General features: G+C 40.5%; 1 protein-coding gene across 5 annotated transcripts in view; it reads left to right on the top strand.

Annotated features, from left to right (window-relative positions):
• PAG1 (phosphoprotein membrane anchor with glycosphingolipid microdomains 1) overlaps window positions 1-22820 on the top strand; it is a 115702-nt gene that overhangs the window by 61649 nt on the left and 31233 nt on the right. For 3 of the 5 annotated variants that reach the window (XM_051770340.1, XM_051770369.1, XM_051770360.1), the window contains exon 2: window positions 6848-6912. The gene's annotated coding sequence lies outside the window, so the exon portion shown is untranslated. Of the gene's footprint in view, window positions 1-3190; window positions 4403-6847; window positions 6913-14831; window positions 15093-22820 lie in introns of those variants that run through there. The other 2 variants (XM_051770349.1, XM_051770378.1) reach the window with 2 other exon arrangements.

The raw sequence follows: 22820 nt of genomic DNA, 5'->3' as shown, positions 1-22820 counted from the left end.
TCAGTTCCATTATTAGTGCTACTCAGATAGGTGAGAAATAAATTTGCAAATTATATCAGTTATTCTTAAATACTTTGCTGAATCATAGTTACTATAATGTTGCAAACCAACTTTCATTAAAAAAAAAAGATTTAAGAAAATTATTTGCATTCCTGTAGTACAGAATATTGACTTAGATTGTATTGGTACACTTCAAATCTTTGTAAGGCTTTGACTTGACTGCTCTAAGAGGGGGCTTTGGGCACATGCTAGGTATGTTAAATTAAAAATCCACATGGCCTAAGTTAGTCAAGAGTTCAAGAGCTTTTAGCAGAGAACAGACCGTAGACCCAACTGGTCTGTGTCCAAGTGAAATACTTAAGATCAAGAGCTCAAAATGACATATAGCCCCTCTTAGCAGTGGAGACAGTCCAGCACGTGTGTGTCTTCAGCATGCGTAGGACATGTGCAAGTACCTGGGAAGTACACTGACAAGCTCCCAGCCACAGCAAAATGTGATGCTTGATTGTTATTTTGTGTTTAGCCTCCTGTAGATGGAGAGAACCTGGTACAATCCAGCACTGGGCTCAGGCAGATAGAAGGACCTGATGAGGAGCACGTACCAGTGCCGTGTAGCGCTACAAATAAAACTGTCACTGGCAGTAATGCTCTTAGAAACTTAATGCAAGAAGGAATAGCAGTGACAAGTTTGACTGGAAAAACTGTAGTTAAGGGGAGTTTAGAATAAGCGGTGTTATCAAATTGTTTTTCATCAACAGCTAATCGAAATTTAACTGAGTTCAGACTTCATTATCACCTGATGCAGGCTGAACGCATCTATCCGTGACTAGTTGGAGATTTGATGTAACACTTATTTAGAGAAGTAATTTACAAGTGTAAGTCTTATCCATATGGCCAGAGATGTTCATAATTTCCTTAAAGATGTTTGCTTTGTATTTGTAAAGAGTGAATTTACTATCAGGGTATTAGAGTGGCAGTGACTAAGTCTTAGCATATTTCATTGGAGAAAGAATCTCTTGGTCTTGTGTTTTCTAAAACTGAATGTTTCATCCCTCTCTGTTAGTTGTAGATGTAAAGTGGGAATCTGAACATGTGTGTTTTAAAAGCCTGTAAGCAAACCAGATTTTTCAGAATAGCATCATACTGAGAAATCTAATAGTTCTTCTACACTTCCAGAGACACAAACAGCACCTTACTGTCCCCACCAGAGCGTGTGTGCTGTGCTCCTTCCTCTCGTGTGATTTTACAGAAAAGATCTTCCCTGAAACTTTCATTCTGTGGTTCCTTAATCCATCCATCCCTGCACTGACCGACAGAACTCTTCTGCCACCTAAACTGCCCTGAATAATATCCTTGTGGTTTTATACTCTTTGAGAGCTAAAGATGTGTGAGACAGAGGTGAGGGATGTCTCAGATGCATGGTGTACCTTCAAAGATACTGGAAGTTAATGGAATTACTGTGAAATTACACCAGTGAAAGTGAGGTTATCTTCTGTACTTCTGAAATAATTGTGAGAATAGTCTGAAAGTATCCATTTTTCATTTGGCACTGACAAATAATGGCTGGATCTTTATATGCCACAGATGTGTGAAAAAAGACAATAACACCTTTTAAAAAATTATAATCAGGTAGTATCAGAGAGAAGGATCTCCAAGAAAAAAAAAGTCATTAAACTATGTCATATAAACCACAAATATGTGAAAGAATCTCTGTACTGAATTTCAGTTTTCACACTTGAGTTTGTGTATGCTAAGTACAACATGAGCCCTTAAGTAAAATCTAGGAGTACAAATTTTTAGAGATGAAGTGAGATGGCACAGGCAGGCTGTAGCACTCTCCTCCCCTCCAAACACAAGATTTCCTTAAGAAATAACCATAGTTAATGTTCTCAACTACCTCCAAGCCAAAATACACCATGTATTAGAGACCCTACTGATGTTGTCTTGTGGTTTCCAAACATTGTACAGTAAAAGGTGAAAGTGATTCAAGAAGAGTAATGCCGAGGTCGACTGATTCATGTGGACTGGAAACTTAGAAGCTGAAAAGGGAGGAGGAACAAAGCTGGCCTGTAGGACATTGCTCTTGATTATACTTGACCTGTTTTAGTTGAAGTAATGCTGTGTGCCTCTAGCAACAAGCATTTCCTAATGTATTTTACCATTACTAGTTATTGAATGGTGTGTGTAGGCTGGCCCCCACACAGTTCTCATTTAGGGCATCCTTTTGACTCTAAATAACTGCCTCAGCAGTGGTTTTTAAAGGATAGTGGTATATGGAGTTTTGAGATTATTTATGTACTTCTGCAAAAAGAGATCCATCAGCTGGGATACTGACCCTGGAATATGTTTTAGATGTTTACAATGTTCTGCCAAAGAACATCTGATTTTGTTTATTGCCACTGAGTGGTGGGGCTCTGTTGATATAAAGCAATCCTGATCCTGCTTAAGTCCATTTGACAAGATGCTTAAGACAAATAACTTGATCTTATTAATAGATAAAAGGAAACAGTATCCTTAAGAACTGTTACTAAAGCATAAAATTAGAAGAGGTGGTTGCTCATTTAGAGCTCTCCTTTATCAGTGTAATTTTGAGTACAAGATGGAAAGTTTTACTGGTCTGTTACTATCCAGACACTGGATAGTAGTGCTCACTTATCCTGAAAATTATGTTGGAGTTTGGCCTTAGTGAAATGCTTTGAAACAAAATATTTTAAAAAATGTTTATAAATTCCTTCTGGAAATCTCCCTCTTACTTTGCTGTCACACGGTACACATTCATATGTGTTAATTTGGAAGTGGCATATCTGTGATTGTTCATTACTCAGGATAATCCTTGCCAAGTCCCCAAAACTTTAGGGGCAAAAAAGAGTCCTGAGAGCTGGGGGAGAAGTGATGGCTGCCTGGCCCTGATGATCATCTCAAGCCTGATCCAGTAGGACTGGCTAAAAGGGTGAGATAGGGCCCCTGGAGGATTGCCAGCAAGTCACCAATTAATACTAATTGCATGGGAAATTACTGTAAGGCTGCGTTGGTTCATCAGGGACCAGGAATCAGTTCATAGCTGTGCTGCACCCAAGGGCTGTGTGTCTCTTGGTATTTGCTTCAAGAAGAAAGCATATTGTTGCTTGCTGCTCCATTCAGTTGCAATCTTTTAAGATCAGAACTATAATTAATGTGGAGGAATGTGAAACAGCTAATCTATCGTGGAGCTTGGCTTGGGAATATATGAGTTAAACTGTAATACTCTAATAGGGTTCAGCAGGGATCATCACTGTCTCCTCTTCAGCCAGACCAGATTGCTTCTCATTTTCTGATAGGAAAGAAAACAAAGCTGAAGTTGCACAAAATATATGCACATGATAGTCCTTTCAAAACAAGAAAACTGTGGACATCTGATTTTAAAAGAACTTTCAGCTTTGCCTCGCTGATTTCCAAGGAAAGCTTTACAGAAAACTGAGATTTAATCTGAGATGCTTCTGTCATCTCCTCTTCCTAGTGACAGCTGTAAACATCTGCTGAGGATGTCATTCATTGTCTCCTCCTATAGTTGCTCGTTAAATTCATGAAGCACCGTGCCTCCTTGAAAATTAAGCTGGTAATACTGTGGGTCGGGAGTGAACAGCCAGCGTGCTCAGAGGCTGTCGAGTGTGGTTACCGAGAGGTCGAGAGCAGCTGCTGCTTCTGTGCTCTGTCCCGGGCATCACGGCCGGGCAGGGAGAGGCGCTTTCCCGGCAGTTCGGTGAGGTGTAGGTGGCGGCAGGTGGGGTGGGCAGGGCAGGGCGCGCTGCTGTGTCAGCGGGCGGCGATCTCGCCTCTTCGTCCTGCTCTCGAAAAGGCAGACAAGGCTGCCAAGTCCTAAATTGCATTTCATGTAACTCCTCCCCAATTTCGGCTGCTTGCTCATGCAGCCACCTACAGATTTGAAACAAAAATGTGCGAAGCGAGGCAGGGAGCCCTCTCGGCAGTGCAGATTCCATCTCCCCTCTCGGCGCCGGGGTGCCCGTCGTGCACTGACACCGTCTCACTCCTGAAGAGAATGAAGCCTTGGCTAATCACAAATACATAAGCATTTTTCTCCCATCCGTTCTCATCACCCTGTACTCCAAGAAGAAAAAGAAGGGGGAAAAAAAAGCGCGGGTCTGTGGATGAGCGTGTCTTTGTGGCAGTGCTCACTCGGCGGGCTGACAGAGGCGGCATTGTTCGCAAGCTGTGCCCGGCTTGGCAGCCGGAGAAGGTGGATCTGCGCCGCGCATACGGAATCGGTGAGCGGTCGGGGACAGGGGTCGAGAAACTCTTGCGAGCTGCCTTAGCCACCGCAGGGAGTTCCAGAGGACCACTGATAGCTTCTCCTGGTGTCTTCTGCACAGCGCGAACTAGGATGAGGAGTCCTTGTTAATCACAGGTAATGTTTTTATCTTTAGAGGAGCGTGGTAGTGATTGCTGCTATTCGGTTATTAATTAAAATAAGGGTGATACCATAGAGAGAAAAGTTGTGAAGTCTGCTGTACTTCCTAGGAGAATAAAGCTTCATGATGGCATTGTGCTGCAGCTGAGGGTTGTTAAAGTTTGTCTGTTTCCCTTTATGTGGGCTTAGTTTGCATTACCAGTAATGAGAAAAACTGTATGTGTTCCCATCAGAGGCCAAAAAGGCTATTTAGTCTCCTTCTCCATCTTTCTTACTTTTTAAGCCAGAAGTTACTATGTATATGCAATATTAAATTAATTTTGCTAATAGAAATACATCCACGTATAGCTATGAGGCAGCATAAATACTTCTTCCTATTACCAGAGACAACTCCTCACCTCTCAAGGCACTCCCTGGGGTACCGAGCATCCTATACAGTGGTAAAAATTTAACGTTTGCTCTACACAGCTCAGCAGAAAGAAAAACCATTGTTGCATTTGTTTTTTTGGCCACTTTGCAATAACTATCATTACACAGACCGTGCCAAACAGATTTTACATTGTTGTGCAGGTATTTCTCCTGTGTTCTCACTACTTCAATCCTATTTTTAGTAGTTTTAAATTACTGTTATTATTTTAATTTTAAAGTAAACGTATATTTTGTCTGAGTGTTTCTCCTGGTCTCTTTGCTTCTCTTACTGCTGTCTGTCCCTTGTAATTGTTAAGTCTGTTTTTTGAGAGTGTCTACTGCTATTTGGGGATGATAACGAACTTAGTCTTAAAAGTGCAAGCCTAGTGGCTGTTGTTCATTTGTGTGCCCAGGTTGACATGCTTTTGGGGTGAATGGGCTCAGCTGAGGTGGAGATTCCCCGACACAGCTCCAGATCTGGAGCTCTTAATTTCATGGTGTTTGAAAGATATTGGGGGATCTTTTTGTTGATTTTTTTTTTCTAAGGAAGGGTTAAAAAGAAGAGAGTATTAATTTGTGTACTGAAGAATGCTGTTCTGTCAGTGCAGCACCGTTTGTTGCATGTAATTTGGGAGAACATAGCTTGTACCTCCTGTTTGCCCAATGGCACGTAGCAGCCCCAGAGGACACACACCACTTTTGTGCTCCTGTTCAGTTTTAATCTTTAGGGAGCAACTGTTTCAAAGAATAAACACATTGCCTTGTAGGAAAAACTCCAGAAAACATCCTGCTAGTGACAGCGGCAGCCGCTGCCCATCATGCTGGATGTCCCTCTGCCAAAAACGGCGGGGCTTTGTGAGCTGGCCAGCCAAAGGCTGGGAGTTGCAAGCTGTGTATCCCCAAGGGTGGCTGCTATCTGCTGGCTCAAAATGCAGTATCTAGATTTATCCTGACCCCTGGCCTGGGGATTTGTGGCATCTCCTTTCTGCAGGAGTGTCTGCCCCACTAATCCCTATGCACCCTCCGTGCTGCTTGGCAGTGGGGCTGTGTCAGGCACCAGGCAGGCAGGTAATGAGCCTGTTCACTCTCTTTGTGGCTTTTCCCACACACCCCTCCTTGCTGAAGGAGAGAGTAACTGGGGGCTCCAGCACTGGGGAGCCAAATCCTCGCTCCTCACCCCCCCTTGGTTGGGCAGCAGGCCTGGATGATGCTGGATTCTGCATCCTGCCATTTTAACATTTTAACAATGCCCTTTGCATCAAGGAGACAGGTTCTAGACAACACCTGCTACAGTAAAGAAGGACATTTTAAAGTAATAATAAACATGTATAGACCTGCCTAAGAGTTTTTTAACCTATCAAAGGAGAGATATTTATGGTCATTACCTCCATGAGAGAGAGAAGTGAGACCCTTTATTCGACTCTGTGTCTTTCATTGATTTTCTTGTGTTTGTCAGGGGCAAGTCAGTGTGGAAATCCCAAATTGCTTGTCTGCACAAGCAAAAAAATGAAGCCAGAATAATTAAAAGGATTGCAATTTCCAAAATTTTTTCAGTGGATGCTTTACTAGAGGCACTCATATCAGGAAATAAAAATATATGTGGATAAATGTGTTTTAGACTAAGTCAAAATTGGTTATTTATTATTGTGAATACACTGCCTTATACTGATGTAGAGCCTGTTACTTTCATTTTATTGTTGTGTTTTAACCGACAAACGAAGTTTCATTTACTGTTAGTTTAAAAAAGTGGAGTAAATACATCTCCCACACGTAACGTAATCTTGCACAAAGTTCACTTGCTGGATGCTGCGTGCCTCATTTATACAGCAACTTTTAGAACCCGTTTCCTCCGGAGTATATGACACTAAGTGGGCAGGTTCAATTTCAAATAAATAGCTTTTGCTTCCAAAGTTAACTTTGGTCTATTCTATATGTTTCTGTAAACAAAGAGATGCAGCAGAGTTTGTGAGGGATGTAAGCACAGGCAGGTTTTTTGTGTTAATGTCTTAACCAGAGCTTCTTCGTTTTTTTCAGCCCAGAAGCTTTTGCTTCCTCAATGGGAGAGCCTATATGAAGACCTGCGTGGATGATGTTATAAGGTAAGGAATACAACCACTGAGAGCTGGGGTTTTTTAAGTTCTTAATTTTGCACTGCTACAGAGTTTCTGTGTGAGAAGTTGCTTCACTCTGCATCTGATTTCTTCTCAGGAGGACTTGCATATGGTTGTGCTTTGTTGTTTGGTAGTAACGCATACATGAGCAAAATTAACTGTTTACCATGTAGATGATGATATGTCTTAAATTATGTTGAATTTCACTGTTGTGTGAAGTTTTGTATGCATACTCTTTCTCTCCTGCAAGCCTCAAACAAGTCTCTTTGGGGAGAGGCTCATGCTGTGTATCTGGTGTACCTCTTCGTGCAGCATCGCTCACAGTGTTTTATTCAACTTTGTAGTGTTACATTAAGATCAGAGTGTCCAGTGGGTTTTCTGATTCCCACAAACACTGTCATTTTGTAGCCTTCCGCTGCCAGCTTTAGTGTCACCTTTCCTTCTCCCCTTCTCTGTTCTCCATCTGGGCAGCAGCTCCCATCATCTTTGCTTCCCTGCAGACACAGTGTGCTCGAGGCTTTTATCTGCAGGCAGACTGATGATCAGCAGACAGCACCGTTCTTACCTCCTCTCCCAGGGCCTATGTCTGTCCTGTTTTGCTATACCTCAGGCACTGAGTGAGCAAATAAATTGTCAATAAATAAAGAATCTATTTGAAATATGATGACTGGAAAATGTGGAACTCTTCTTATTTGGGGTCCTAAAAGACAGGCTTTCATGCCAGTGCTGGGCACATCACACAGCCTGCATGGATATTACAGAGTCCAACAGTGTTAGTATAGTATAGCTGTGCTGCATATTTCCTTAATCTGCTTGTTTAGAAACACCCAGAATATTCATCTTAATCATCTCTTTCCGCTGCATAGTAGGTACAGGAGGAAATACCAGAGAGAGCCCTGTCATTGGGAAAATGCATCATTTGAATGTGCAATGTAAATATTTTAACTAACCAAATGTAAACACTGCTTTGCCTTTAGGATGGGAAAAGACTGTCACAGTCAGAAACAAGCTGACATAAGAGTGACCCTGTATAGATGAGATACAAAATTGTGTTCACACATTTTGGTAATCAAAACAGAGCCCTTAATGAATTGCCTAGTGTGAAAGGAATTACAAACACAAATGTGCCTGACACAAGGCATTCAGAAGTCGTTGCTATATTAATGTTAAAAGGAAGGACTTTACAGGATTCATGAGGATCCGAGGTCCATGGGAGGGATGATTTGAGATGAGAGAGAGAGGATGATGAGAGATGTGATATGGTGAGAGCTAGACAAAGGCTGAAGATTCTATAGAGGGGAACCTAAGCAGTAAGTATGCTCCAGCTATCCATGCTACTCCATGCCACTGACTATGACACTTTATTGATGATCTGGATGAGGGGATCAAGTCTACCCTTAGTAAATTAGTTTGACATGAGGAAGAATTTCTTCACAGAAAGACATTGGAATGGACTGCCCAGAGAGATGATGGAGTCACCACCCCTGGAGGTGTTTAAGGAAAGACTGGACTTGGCACTTAGTGCCATGTCCTAGTTGACATGGTGGTGTTCAGTTGGACTCAGTGATCTCAGTGGTCCTTTCCGACCTAATTGATTCTGTGATTCTGTGTTCATCATGCCAGGAGAGTTAATTCAGAAGTTTCCAAGGGTTAGAAGATGGTAGAGGCAACAAAGATACTAGAATAGAGCAAGAAGCACCTTACTCACAGACATGCTGTGGGTTTTTCAGTTGGTGAATTCAAAGAAAAGCAGAGTTCTTAGGGAGCTCACAGCTCATAAGCTCTGCCTATGCTGGCTTCAGAAGCGCTTGAAAACTTATGTCCAAGTGGTATTTGATAGAAACCAGACATGCAGTTTAACTTTTGGTGCTGAATATGGTCCTGAAAAACAGTGCTATAACATAGGATCCAGAATCCTCCAGATTCCACTTGACTTCATCATACAGTAAGTGGTCTTTGGCCATTCATCAGATTGCTAAGCAGAAGAAACATCTGGAGATCATTTCATTTGCTATATGTTCTAGCCCATGGATTATTAATATCAAAAGAGGAAGAAACGACACAGAGGATTTGTCTGGACTCCATGGATTGTGAGAAACTAGTTAGATCTTATTCCTGCAGGCACAGGTATATGTAAATGCCCAAGCGGGTAAGCTTTCATTACTGCAATAGCTGGGGGACTTTTTTAAAGTTGATTTTTGCTTGTATTACCAACAATGGGTAATATATTAACATCTGCCTCACATTTGCTATTTCTTTGTTCTAACAGCTGGAAATTTACATTTACACATTGGCCTCAGAGCTAAAAGTGTCATTCCCTAAGTTAAAAACCCATAATGATTTTTGTTGTTCTCCTTGATAGGAAAGGAGAACTGAAAACATAGGGAAAAGACAAATGGGAAGGGTAGCCCCCAGATGATAAATGCTTTCCTTTGGAGCACAGATTAATCATAGAGAGTGTAGCCTTAAGAGTGTCATTGTCTGCCATTACTACAGCAGTTTAACTATAGCCAAATCTAATAAGGGTAAAAACTATCTAAAGAAAGTAGAGGAAACCAAATACTTATGTCATCAGGAATGAGAAAATACAGTGGCATTTTTTTTCAGTACAGAGGAAATTAAGAACCTTTCTTGTGCAGATGAGAAGTATTTTGCATAGATGAGAATAACTTTGACATTATCACAGGATCAAACTTCTGTTGCTAGAAAATCTAATCATTTTATGCAATAACTTTGTGTAACTGTTCTCTCAAATACAGATAATCCAAATCTGCTTTACCTCCCAGACAGATGTATCAGTTTTCATGGGAAAGCATGAATACAGTCAGAAGTGAGAACTTAATTTTTTTGCTTTATGAGCAGGAAGCTCATATACTTTATATACTTTTGCTAAAGTGCTGTATTGTGGCTTTTTTTTTTTAAGGATCTAAAATTAGATCCTGTGTTTTAGCACAGGGAAAAAGGTAGGAACAGATTACTCTGAAATTCATAGCATCGTTTTTCTAAAATAAAGTCACATTATTTGAAAGCTGATGAGAGATAGGAAATTTAAGAAGGGAAGTGCAGTTGAAAAATTTTTGAAAGGAGAGTGTAAACTTCAGGGTGGAAGGGAATTAGATAAAGGAATCTGTGAGAATGGAAATAATCATGTGAAGGGGAACAGACTGCGCTGGTGATATCTTTTGGCCTAGGTTTTGAAAAGAATTCAGAATATGATCTGCAATCTCTGTCTTTGGGAGGAGGAATAGAAGTTCTTCCATTTTATGGTAAAGTGGAGTAAGCATGTCACTACCCCACCTGTTAAAATATTTTGAAATCTACTTCAAAGCGATTATTTATTGCAGTGTTATAGACTGTTGTGAACAGAAAAACTAGAGAAATTGGAATCAATCCCAAAAAGTGGGGTGAAAGCATAATTTATGCTTCCCTGAGAGGGGAATGGGACTGCTAGTCCAGTTTGGCTCATTCTAGATCAGTTCTCTGAGAGACTGCTTTCTAGAAAGACTCTTTGGATATATCTGTAAGTCAGCAAATCTCAAGGTTCAAATCTGCAAGGGGAACTTGGAAGCGTCCATCAAAGCCAGGGGTAAATAGGATGCATATTTTGAGGCTGAAAGTGCCATCTGAGTGTGGCTTTACAAAGCAGAGGACCATGGAATCCCAAGCATCTCTGGCATATAATTGAGAACAGACTTATGTAAGGCAGTGTTTCTGCAGAAGGTGGATGGGCTACCTGAGCTGCTCCTGTGCCTGCAGCTGCTTCAGAAGCCACTTTTTCATCATGATCTCTGCCTGATTAGTCATTTTCTATGTAACAGTCTTCACATTCATATCTATATAACTGATTCCAGATGAACAGCAATAACTTTCAGTGTTAGATAAATCTGTCTGTGAGATGAATTTATGGTTGTGCTGTTGTGGACTGTCAGTAGCCTTAGACAACCTGCTGTCATCAGACTGTCTTGGTTTCTTATTTTTGCTCTTGTGGCACAGCCAATTCCATTTCAGTGTATGTGCATTAAGGAGAGTATGCTCTAATAATATTTTATATTTACACAGCACCTCTCATCCCAGAGTACTTTATAAATCATGTATATTCAACACCACTGACCTTTTGCAGTCCCTTGAGAGCAGGAGAACAACCATTTTACAAAAGCAATAAAACCATAGGAATTTTTTCTCTGTAATTCTAGGGGGAACTCATTAATTACAGAATGAATTTTATGTTCCCTAAACTACAGCTTCAGTTTGTAAAGACCTTTATTGAAAATTTCTTCAAGATAAGATGCATGATCCTACATTTTGTGTACACCATGAGCAAAGAGCTAATCCATCCTTCCAGGACTGGACCCCTGGAAATATTTCATTCTTGTATCTAAATGAGCATAAAAGTGTCACTACATCTATACCTTGGCTGTCATTTTATCAGTAAATTGTCACCTCTTCCTGCAGTATCTGCCCAAAATGCTATAGTCTGCATTCCCCCTCAGCTGCCTTGGCTCCTCCCATCACAGGGCGAGAGATACAGCAAAATAAATACATTAGAAAACCTACTTACTTGCTTTTGATGAATTCAAATGTAACTGATCCTCTGAGGTATCAAGCTGAAGAAATTCAGCATGTCTGTGCATTGGACCATGCAGCGGAGAGATGAGCAAGACCAAAGGAACAAGGAGGAGGAGGAGGAAGATGGCAATAAATTCATCGTCCTGGCATTCAGTGCCCCTTCCTGTAAACATCAAGAGGATGATCTGAAGCCTCAGTGTATGTCCCTGCAGCACTGGAGCTATGAGGAATGGCAGTGGTCGGTGAGGGAGTGTGTGGGGTCCTTTGTCTGCCTGGGGCATCCTTGTGGTGCACAGAGGCTCAGCTAATGTGCAGGACTATCTCAGTGGGGTCAGATTCCCTCTGCTTTGAGTAAAAACTCCAGAGGAGCTGCTTTGTTAATTTTAAATAAGAAAATAGATATGCAGACTTTTCTAGTACAGTCTTTGCCAGACCAGCCATTCGGGGGGTTCATTTGGGGCCTTATTTAGTCTGTTATTTTAAACAGAAGGACAGCAACATTTCTATTTTAGTTGTACAGTTAAGCAAATGGATTACAAAACCACAGTTAACTGTGAATGCCATGGATGGTAACTCAGTTAATAGTAGATTAAAAGAATCTTTAGGTTTCCAGTGTATTGTTTTGCCATTTATCTCTCTTTGTAGCTTGTCTGGGTTTAATGTAGTTTATTCCATTTAGGAGCATTACTGAGACAAACCCCATTAAAGCAGGCATTATAGTCCTTGTTTTGATTAGCACTCAAGGCCACTAGATAATGATGCTTAAAAAAAAAAATCTTGTATTTCTCTCATGATCATTAGCACTGTGATCATCACCAACCTTCCTACAACTGTGTAAGTCTTATTTTTTTTCTTTCTAAATCTCAGAGCCAATTGTGAATGTCTTTAATATAGTCTGTGACATTTGAACTGTAATATTTATCTCAAAAATAGCGGTTCTTGCTCTTTCAGTGCTCATACTTGCAAGAAATTGGATCTTTTTATGTAAGACTTGCAGTGTCAAAAACTATCATTATTAGCTAATATTTTTCAAAGGTATTTTATTGGGGTGATTTTTTAAAATTTTATTTTGTGGTGAGGCTTTCTAGACCTTCAGGTATGTACATGTTCTTCTCAAACAACACCCTGACCAGAGAAGGACATTTGTACCACTCTACCAATATAAGACCGTTTCAGTCCCGGACTGATACGGGCAATTAAAATAATTTCCACACATCATGTTTAAACCACTGACATGTAATTCTAGGACAAAGCCTCTCAGCACCTCTTTCCAACGTTTGTCTGCACTCAGAGGATGAGCAGCTGCTATTACATGCTAATGCCTTTTGAGGGTGAATGGCCATTTTAGGACGTTATTAACTCTGTGCAAATGAGTGCATTTTCTATCCTAGAATACAGAGTTGCTGTCACATGCTCTTCCTTTTACAGGTTTTAGTTTTGTTAACCAAAAAGAAAAATAAGAAATATTATGAGTTTGGCTTGGCATCTTGAAGGATGGGGAATTATACACTTGGGCTGTGGGGACTAGACTCCTCACCTTACACATATGTGAAGTTGCAGGCCTCTAAGGACAGAAGGCTGGCCAGGGCAATTAACATTTCTAATAACACAGCTGATTTATTTTATCATTATTGCTGCATTTTACCTACTGTAGGTGTACACTGGTGTACCTGAAAAGAAGCATGCATTCTAGTGTTTGTCTTTTATTCTTACAGACCAAAGTCACACTATGTTTTCACTAACTTGGCAGGTCCAGGTGTGAGCGACCAGCAGATTCCTAAGGTCCTTTGAGCTGTTCATCACATCCTCAGAGCAGGCTGAATGATTGTTTACATGAACATATTCCTATATTGGGATTAAAAATGTTGCTTTTTTTCTCCCCCTCTTTCTCCTGAAAAGGAAAAAATGCACAAAAAAAAAAAAATAAAAAGGTATAGCATACAGAACTTTAGCATAGACTTGCTTTGGCTTGTGACTGGCTTGTTACTGCTGACTATGTTTCTTGCTGTGGCCATGATCCCCTGTCCCCAGCATATAGGAGACTCCTGCGAGATGAGTGGCCAGGAGTGCCAAATGTAAAAAAACCTGATTTTTGTTAGACTGTTTCTTGATTCTTTGAAGCGTCTGAGTACAGAAGCCCTTTTTGCCCTTATCATATTGCAGCCCAAGCCACCTAATATGTACTCCTCTAGTTTGGGCATTTTTAAATGGATTTTGCTCACTAAGGCAGTTCTGTTCTATTCCTACTATTTGTTTTGTCTAGCCTTGCTCAGAGTAGATAATTAATGCAGTAGTTAAAATACCATCATCTTAATGCTCTTTACCAGGGCTCGAAACCTGCTTGTCTCAGAAGCAGTTAAACATGAACCAGGCTGAAGAATGAGCTTCAGAGTGGAATAACCCTGGATTTATTATTCAACCAGTCACCACACTAACTTTATTTTTCCTGTTGTTATTTTTACCTAAATAGTTGCTGCAGTTGAATTAAAAGGCATCTCCCAATTTCTAAAAAAGAGGAGAGAACCAGATCTCTGGAAGATATTATCTTAAAAACATCCATTTTAAAAATATGTAAATCCTCACTTGTGAATTCCTGATAAATGCAGAATAAATTCCCACGGTTCATGATTTCTTATTATTTATTTAATTTATATGCCATTTTAACTGTGAATGAGGCTTTAAAAAACCACAGGGACGCAATCTTTGCCTTATAAAGATTGTAGCTGAAATTAGACACAACATATAACCAATTCAATAGAAAAAGCAGGATTACACCAAATAGAAATGGGTCGTGTTGTGTATCTTGTGTACATTGTAAGGTTGTGATAATACAGTTGTTTGGAAAAGACCTGCTTGTCATCTAGAATGTGGTGATTAGTAATGAAGCTGTGGAATAAAGCCATTGTTTGCTAGTTTAAACCAGAAAACTTGAGACTCTAATGACTAATCATTGCTTTCCTACAGGCAATTTCATTAAAGAGCTGGATTTAATGGAGGATATATTCTGTGGTGTATTTGGCTTTCTAGATGCTGTGATCTCTAAGGATCTTAAGTCCATTTTTAAACCCATCTTGTGGACTGAAGATACTTGCATGGTTTATTACACAGGGAAGGTAGAGCCTCTTGGAGACTCTAATGGGACACAACACTTTCTTTATCCTTAATTTTGGGCACACAGTGGATAATAAGGTTTCTCTCAATTTTAAGTAAATGAGTGTTTTACTCCATACATATTGAGCTGTTTCTCTACTATTTAGTTACAAGTATCAGTGTAATATTTTGTTTCTGAGAATAAGTCATAATTGTGCAGTACATCATTGTTTGAGTGTTCCTTTGCAGAAGAGGCTACCATCCTCATGTAGATACTGCGTGTACTTGTATCAAATCCTTAGGCTTTATTTTGACATTTGAATATCTAGACCTTTTGCTTAACAGGACTTTAGTTAATGAACTGAGGTTTGTCCTCTATTTCCAGCTCTGCTACCTTAGATCTCACCTCATCCCCTCTCTAGAAGACCTAAAATGGTGGTAGTGGGAGCAGTGTGGACTGGGCAAGGGGCATAAGGCTGAAAATATCTCCCCCTTTTCATCCCCTGCAGCAGGTGAGGGTTGGGGTTTTATTTCCCAGCAATTTACTCAGATACAAAAGGGGCTTAGTGTACCTGCTCGTCTACCCCACAGGATTCTGGTGTGGCTAATTAGTCAATATTTGTACAGCTCTCTGAAAACGCTTTAAAGTGCCAATTATGAATTATAATTATCTTGTGAAGATGATTGGGAGTCCACGTTTGCATGTCGATTCAGGCCATGGGAGCAAGCCTTTGAAATAATGGCTCTTATTTAAATTACTTATTCCTTATCTCACGTTGTGTGTTTTTCTAAGGATGATGAGAAACATTAGTTTACCCTCAGGAAAGACCAGGTCTGACTGTTTTTAATAATGAGTTATGTACTTAGTCACAGTAGGTAAATTTACAAACCAAGCAGGACACACTCAGAGATCGATTCTGTCTGTTCAGCAGATGGTTTTACACAAAATGTTCAGCAGGATGAGCCTGCTGAGACTTTAAAACAAATACCGCTAAGTAACATTGCCGTAAGCCCGATAATATGGTGGCAATGCCTGTTTTAAACTCTGCAGAGGTCCTACTTTATTTATATCTCATCTATTTACTGAAGTGTAATAGATTTACTCTTGGAAGAGACTTGATCTCAGCAGATTTACTCTGAATACTGACAATTAAGTTGCAACTTACTTTCACAAAATAGTAACTAATGCTCAGAACTAACTACAGGACACTTAGCTGTTTTTTTAATAGCAGCACACCAGTGTTAAAGACAAAGCAAGAATAGCCTATGAAAGAAGTCAACATGGCTTAGAATTTTGAAATTCCTGAAAACTTTCTGTTGCAGCAGGAATACTTTTGTATTTTAAGGTCTCTGTGTTCTCTTGTAGCTTTATAAATGTTGCTGTTTCTTTAACTGGATAGTAAGAGGCTTTATTATTTATTCTACTTTTACATGAACTAGTTGGGCAAGTGGTTGCCTGTAGTGTAGGTTTAATATTTTAGTCTGTATATCTGTACGTTAATGTTGCCTTAAATAAAATTAAACCTAGAGTTGCACGTAATATTATAGAGAGAGCAAGGTTTGCCTCCAGTTACTATACAAGAGCAATTGGGAACAGAATTGGGTCAGAAGTTCCCTGCATGCTATCTCTTTGCAGTAACATAAAATTTTAACGGGAAAAAATTACACAGAAAAACCCACTTTGTTTAAAAATGTTCATGAAGGGAGGAGAACTTTTTTTTCTGAATAGAGGTCTCTTCATGGTTGCTTGCTAATTTTATGCTTACATATGTGTTCTGAGGCTGCACAGGGACATTTAATACAGTGTTGTTAGGAGCCCACACATTGGTGCTCCAGCAGAGGGGTCTTAAATATTCATATGATGACTAGATTTGTGTTGTTTTATTTGCGTTTTTAGTTCTCTGCCCAGAGTCCTAAGCATCATCAGATAATTAAACATTATAGAGTCTGTGATAGTGAATGTTTTTGAAAATCTGGACATTAATTTTTTGTCCTGCCAGCTGGAAGGAGTGTGGTGCTCTGGCATTGTTCTGTTTGGAGAAAAGTGTTTTTCTGATATTAGACTAAAACTTTCATCTCTGCATAAATCCTTACAGCTTTCTGAGAAGAATTTAGTACTAGGAGCAATCAGCCTTGTATAGGAAATTATTTTAAAGGAAGATGTTTATACCTGTATAACTGTTAAGCATGACATTAATGGTGTGAGATTCAAGTGCAGATGAAAACTCCTAAATTTAGGCAAGTACCTGCAAGGCATCTTCAGGCCCCATTTTAGACAGTGGCAATCAGAGCCCCCTTCAGCTGCTCATGCAGAAGCAGCTGGTGCCATTTGTGATGCCCTGGTACATTCTTCATAGTCTCCAACAGCTATTGGAGAAGCATAAGAGTTTTCTGTAGGTCCTGTGCCATGTTGCTAACCGCATCCAGATTCAGGTTTCATCTGCAGAAAAGGGAGGGCATTGAATGTTGTTTGAAATGCTATAGGCTGTGCCCCTTGGCCTCCAGCTGCCACTCTAGAAGGGCATAAATCTCCTGCAGCTCATCTCTGTGGACATATCTGCATAAACATCCAAATATCTTGGATGGCCTTGGGCAACTCAGGTGGTTCTAGCAGCTAGTGTTTAGACAATAAATGGCATCCTCCTGTGTTGGTCAGCTGCATCCCTTATGAGGCTCCATTGCCTGGTAGCCCCTGGGAACACAGGAGGCTCAGACATATCACTCACACATAGACACAGTTGGGCATCTCACATATCTCATGATGGGTGGCTGACTCCCACCCATCATGTCACAAATGTGACATTTCACTGAGCCTGCAGTGCTGCCTGGGACTTTGTTGATAGAAAATGAAATAAATATAGAAGAGCTGAGAGGAAGAAAGGAGAGAAAATGGTAGTTGCTGCCCATGTGACTGCTGCACTGTGCTCTGTAACTCAGCTGGTGAGACATGCTGTGGATTTGATCTATCCCAATCCTCCTGCCTTATCTGTATAGCCACAGAATGGCAACGTGGGCAATCAAGCCAAGTCAGAAAGCTGCAGAAGGGGAAGTCAGTGGCCCTGAGGCTTGATCACTGAGCAGCACCACCACAGTGGAATAAATTTTGTGTCCTGAAATGGCTCAAATGACTGTCCTTCTGAGACAGCAGTAGTTTACCCTATGGTAACTAGCTTGTTTTCTTCATCCCTTTGGGCTGACCTTTGAATTTCCCAACATCATTTTACCTTTTCCTTTCCTTCACTTCACCTGCATTTGCCAGCAGTGTTGTCTTTGCCTATTAGCAGTTGTGTACCAGCTGCTATACTTTTTCTTTTTTTGGCAGTTTCCGTGCAGACTGTGCTTGCTTTTTTTTGCCCCAAACCTTTTTGATGCACGTCAGCATTTTATCTGTTTGCGTGCACTAGGGAATGATAGGAACCATGATCTATTTGGGTCAGTGCATGTCTGAGTGTAACCATTCCAAATGAGGGATTTTCTAAGAATAAATTTTCTGTCACCAATCTAGTTCTCATTTTTACCCACATAATATGTGTTAGCACCCTTCTGCTATTTTTTTACTTGTGAAACTGGGGTAGAGTGATGAGTCTTTCTGTTGTGTTTGCTTTCTTCCAGCCAAACTAAGTCTTGCAGTTTTCCCGTTAGTTGAATAACTCATGGAAATACATAGCAAGGCAAGTAGTTTAGCAGCTGCCCCAAACTAAGGTCTACAGTCATGTGTTTCAAGTCAGATGAAAATTCAAAAAGGACTCTCTAAAAGGAGAGTTTTTCTGAAAGTAGTGCACCAATTTGGTATTGAATCTAAGTAAATGCAGAGCCGGATGACCTCTGCTCTTCAGGCAGTTTGCCAGCTGTTCATCGTAGTCGAGAAAATCTTTCAACAAAAGGAAAAATTAATTTACTACCGCTGCCATCAAATCAACTTGTGTTTCAGCTTTCAATAACTAATGGTCACCCTCTGGATTTATGAATAGTTTCTTTGAAAACTGCTTCCTTCTGCAGAATCAGATTGCTTTGCAATAAAGCTGTCTCCCTAAGTGATGAAAAAGAATAAAAAAGGTTTGCTCAACATATAGTGTTATCCTTTAAAATGAGCCATGTTCAGAAGGTGTTACAACAGGCCTGAACATGGCAAATTTCTGAAAGAATAAAGCAGATGAAATCCAGACTGCTTGGTGAAGGAAAATCAGACTTGAACAGGGTGTTGTAACAGTGATGTAATGGGAAATTGTAAAAGACAAGTGGCTGTTGAAATTACTGGGGGAAGGGTGGATAGTCTATTATAGCTCTATATGTTCTTGAGCTGACTTCTCGTTATCATGTATATGTTTGTGTCTTGTGTCTTAAGGTTATTTATCATATTTTAGGTAAGCACTTCTATTGTTTGATTCCTATAGTTTCATTCTCTTTCTGAGACAGCGTTTTCATATCTGCTCTTTGTATTTCTGACATGCCCTGTCTTTTCTCACCATTTGGGCACCCTGGTACTAATGGGCCATAACCAAAGTAATCAATAGATGTTGTTATCAGTACTGGAAGTTTTATAAGGAGTTTGTGTGAGTATGTTTGATTATTACAGAAAAATCAGTCAAGGGAGAAGTGCTCAACCAAAAGTGTTGCCCACTGTGAGAAATACTCAGCTAATGGCCAGAGTGGCAGTGCTCTGTGGTAGAAGCACCAAGCCTCAAGATGGGTGCAGAACTGAGGGCAGCTTGTGGAGCCGTGGCACTGAGGCAACACTGGCGTGGTCTCTGGAAAGGAGGAGGAGGAGGCAGTCACAGAAGAAAGAACGAGGTTCTGAGAGTTGCAGAGGGTGGATGAAGGTTCCAGGAGGAGGCAAGATGACAAGAAGTGAAGGCTTCCTGGCCATGCAAGAGTGGAGGCAGGAGCTGTTTTGTGGTGAGCGTGCACGTGGATGTGGGTGCAGGCCTCTGGTGTGTGTGCAGGTGCATGCTTTGGTCACATCTACATATCTAAAGACTCCTCTTATCCACTTGGTGAATGAGATGTGCTTACTGCTCATCAGTCATGCAAAGGTTTTGAGCTTGCTCTCTGCTCTTCCCTCATACATCACCAGTGCAAGACTGTTGTTCTTACCTGGTCTGTCTTGACTATCTCTCCTGTCCCTGGAGAGCAGCTATGCTGTATCTTTACAGGTTTTCATCAAATTCCAGTCTTACTCTTCTCTTTCAGTATCTTACCAAGACCATGTTCTGTGGAGAAAAAGTAATGATTTGGGTCAACATAAAAAAGAAACCTGGAAGAAGCAAAGCCAGGCTGGTTATTGATTGCACGAACTGATGTGATGCTCTGCTTTTCCTGCCTACCAGCCATTGCTTCTCTGTCATCATGCTTTGGCAGCTTGTAAGACAAAGTAGTAGCAAAACTTTTTTTGCAGGAGGCATGATGTATTTTTCTCTCTGCAGTGCTACCCATATTGTAGAGCTTCCTGCTAAAATAATGCTAACGATAGTAACACGGGAAAACACAGAGGCAGGGGAAGTCTTGCAGCATTAGTGATGCTTAAACTGCAGAAAAACTGATGCCAGCAGGCAGCAAAAAGAACAGACTGGAGGAAGGAGAAAAAAAGGATTTTCTTTTAGTCATTTGTTATTCAACCAATTTGAGTTTACAAGCTATAGGCCAAATTCTGTCTTGTGATTCTTGCTTAAATGCAAGAGGAGTGTATTTTTACTAGAGATTATGATTTATTCATGTTAAGGAAATATTCTGTTTGTACGAAGTTCAGACTACAAAGTGGAAGTTAGTAGATGACATTCAGACTGGAGATTTCCCTTGAAACAATGTGAGAAAGTATTTATTTTGTGAAGTCCGTTTCCCTTCGCAGATAGTTTCCTACCATTAAATATCCAAGAGTCAGGAGAAAAAAGCCCAATACTGTGACAGGCTGGGTATGTAAATGCAATATTCATACATAGCTTTACGGAGGGTTTCTTTTCCACAGTGTATGAACCAAACATCTCAATTAAATCGAGAAGGGGAAGACCTGGTTTTCATTAGCTGTGAAGACTTTCAGAATTACATTAGTTGCAGTTGATTAGATCTTGTAATTGTATTTGCTGTGTGTCATGATGAGGGAGTGAGGGGTTTGGGTGTGTTGGAGGGGGGGTACCCAGCTTGTAGATCGCTCCTGCAGGACTCATGATTAGTTTCTGCTGCCTTGGTCTATTAGGATCAAGCCCAGAGACATGTATTTCCCTCCCCACAGCAGGAGAGAAGATAGATAAAATGCACCACATGTCAGGACGTTGGTATGCAGTGGCAGGAAACAGTTGGGTTTATTTTGCCTCCCTACCCCATGTTGCTACAGGTGCCAAGCAGGGCATTGCCTGCACCTCAGTGGGGAGGTGAAGCTGCAGGATATGCTGGACTGTCAAAAGCAAGTGGTGTTTTCATTTACCACAGCTCTACTTCCAATTGAAAGGACAGAATTACACCATTATGCTAGTCCGGAGAGAAATTGCAATTAAATTGTGCAACAACATGAGGCTGTGTCAGTGCTGCTCCCCCTGTCCAAAGGCTTAGTTAGCCACATTGTCTGTTCTGATGTGTCAGCCAAGGAGGTCAACTCCAAGGAATGCATCTGAGGACCTTTCCCAGTGGGTCATCACACATAAACCTCTCCTGCTTTTGACCATGATTTATAGATATCTCCTCTTTTGTTTCTGGGTGTCTGAAAGTTCACTAGTCTGTAAGAGACTAGGTAAGACCTTCACAGCTACCTTTGAAGGTACACCTCACTCTACAGGCAGAGAATTTAGTCTTCACTGACCATGTAAGAGCATACAGGCAGCCAGTTTAGATTATTTTTAGATGACTGAAAGTATCTTCAAGGAACACATGCCTATGTTTTCAGCTCGAAGGAGAAAAGGTAGATCATGTAGATGCAGCACTGAGTGGGGACACCAGGTATCTGGAATAAGTTCAAAGAGCTCTTCAAAAACCCCCAAATTCTTCTTTATCTTGGACATTTTTTCATGAAAAGGAAGTGTTCTACACAGGAATTTTGTCATATACTGCCTTGGTCTTATCTCAGTAACAAGTAAACTCTTCAAGACAGGAACCATCTCCAGAAATGAAGAAGGCTCTGCATGTATGCACTAACATTCCTAATGATATACAAATGCTAAAAAGTTAAAAATCACTTTATTGAATCAATTAAAGTGAAATGAGAAATTTGGACTTGAAATAGCTCTTCACCATTACAAAGCACGTTGTAAGGTGAACACTGTTTTCTTAAAATTGGTCTGTCACTAAGTTAAATGACTGCTGACTCTCTTGCTGTGAGATATTGCACAGCTCAATTCTAACTTATTCCTTTTGCTTTAAGATTATTTAATCTTAAATATAACAGGCCCTTCTAACATAATTTGTGCTCTACCTCCAAGGACCATCAGTGAGTTTCCCTGGAACACTCCTATCTCTCAGACATTTGTATCTATTGATTATATCCTAGCATTGGCACTCAGTAATCTAGGCGGCTTAGATTTAAAACTCTTTTGGTTATATTTTTCAAAATTGGGATGATTTTGGTGTGCTTCAGTTTGGGGGGGATCTCACTCAAGGCACATTAAAAGGCTGTAGTGTCCTGACAGTTGGATACAAGACATTTTTTAAATTTCTCATTTTAGGTAGAGTTAATCTCACTATAAATAGTAACATTCGAGCAGTCTAAAAGTTCAGTATCAGTAGAATTCATTTAGCCTTCTCCTGTGATGAGAACAGAAGTGAGATCTCTCAGGTGGGACCCTGTAGATAGCATCTGGGTGAACAGAAGCCTGTTTTTAGAGATGTAGATGTACAGAAGAGGAATCCCATTTTAAGTAGGAGTCTCTTTTTTCTTTTAAAAAAAAGCAACATTTCACTGGGGACAATCAGAGCATTTTGTTTTGCTGCTGCATATTTTGCAATCTTTTGCAATTTTACAAGTCGGAGTCCTTTGGAAATTGGAAGTAGCCTCTGGAAAAGTACTGCCCATTTGTTGTGTTTCACGGGCCTGATTCAAACACCAATTTGAGAACAAGTATGATTGCCATGGATTTTAGAGGTCTTTTATGTCAGATGACTGAGGCAAATCTCTATGTGTGCCCACTTCCCAGGCTAGGGGGAACTTACCTGTTTCCATTATTACTACCTGATTTTGCAAAAGGGTTGCTTGAAATGTGGTTGCACTGCAAAGACTGAAAGGGACTTGGCACGGTAGAATTACATAAACAGCAAGT

This window comes from Manacus candei, unplaced genomic scaffold (assembly GCF_025592945.1).
Source record: "Manacus candei isolate 608988 ecotype Guabito, Panama unplaced genomic scaffold, ASM2559294v1 h1tg000008l, whole genome shotgun sequence".
Taxonomy (NCBI): Eukaryota; Metazoa; Chordata; class Aves; order Passeriformes; family Pipridae; genus Manacus; species Manacus candei.
The sequence above is the reverse complement of the archived record's forward strand: the minus strand, read 5'-3'. Positions and strand labels throughout refer to the sequence as shown.